The sequence below is a fragment of the Macadamia integrifolia genome, chromosome 11, assembly GCF_013358625.1.
Source record: "Macadamia integrifolia cultivar HAES 741 chromosome 11, SCU_Mint_v3, whole genome shotgun sequence".
Lineage (NCBI taxonomy): Eukaryota > Viridiplantae > Streptophyta > Magnoliopsida > Proteales > Proteaceae > Macadamia > Macadamia integrifolia.
In genome coordinates, this window is record NC_056567.1 from 12,425,364 (window position 1) to 12,426,428 (window position 1,065).

General features: G+C 35.9%; 1 non-coding gene across 1 annotated transcript; it reads right to left on the reverse strand.

Annotated features, from left to right (window-relative positions):
• Positions 1-735: 735 nt before the first annotated feature.
• On the reverse strand, positions 736-838 carry LOC122094481. Its single transcript, XR_006144797.1, has one exon. It is a non-coding gene; the product is annotated as a U6 spliceosomal RNA (small nuclear RNA).
• Between the last annotated feature and the right edge of the window lie 227 nt (positions 839-1,065).

Genomic DNA, 1,065 nt, shown 5'->3' on the forward strand with positions numbered 1-1,065 from the left:
ACTGATGGAAGACAGAAGAGAGTAAACTAGAAACCTCCCAATTTCACAAAATTCTATTGCTGACTGATTAAAGGCTCTCACTTCCAAAGATTCTATTTTTCCCCTCTTATCTTCTTCCAAAATCACAAGAAAATGGTAAAAAACTATCACTATTTGGCTCATATTCATATATGATCAAAACCTTTATCCAAGTTCTGGTGACTAATTCTTGCCTAATATGTACTAATTTTTCAATCTAATTCAACTCAAACCTATAGAGGAAACAAATCTACCCAAATTACCACCAGAATTATTGGACAAGGCTACATCAAACATTTCATTTTCCATAGCTGGATTTTCATAGGCAGAGTTACAAGGCCCAAAACTACGCACCTGTGTGTTGGGGGTGATTAATAGGCTGCAAAAGAAACTAGTGAGAGAAATAGTACATAAAACAAAAATATGAAAGATTACAAACAAAGGTTCTGAATCATGAAGCAATAGAATAAAAATCTGAACTAAGATTAGAATAAATTCCGCATAACCAATTGATTCTTAGCTTTAAACATACCTGAATGCAAGAGAAACTGAATAGGTTAAAGTTCAATCCTCAGCCAAGGGATCTTCAAAGAACGGGACAAATTAATGGCGAAAAATGGGAAATTGAAGGGTTCAAAGTTCGTAAGAAGATCAAACGAAAAACGGAAACAAAGAATAGGGGAAAAAATAGGAAAGAATCAAAGAAAAAATTACCAAAAAAATTTGGACCATTTCTCGATTTGTGCGTGTCATCCTTGCGCAGGGGCCATGCTAATCTTCTCTGTATCGTTCCAATTTTATCGGATGTCTCCGAAGAGACAACATGACACCGAAACCCTTATTTCATGAAGGAAGAGAAACTTTAATTCTTAACGATGTGGGACTATCTTATAGCCAATAGTCCGTAGGCTGAGCTGCCAAACCCACTCTTGGGATATGTGTCTGTGTGAGAGAGAGAGAGAGAGAAAGAGAGAGAGAAATCCTTTAGCTAATGCTTCATTATATATATATGGAATCAGAATTAAATAAGATGAATCACCCACCCCT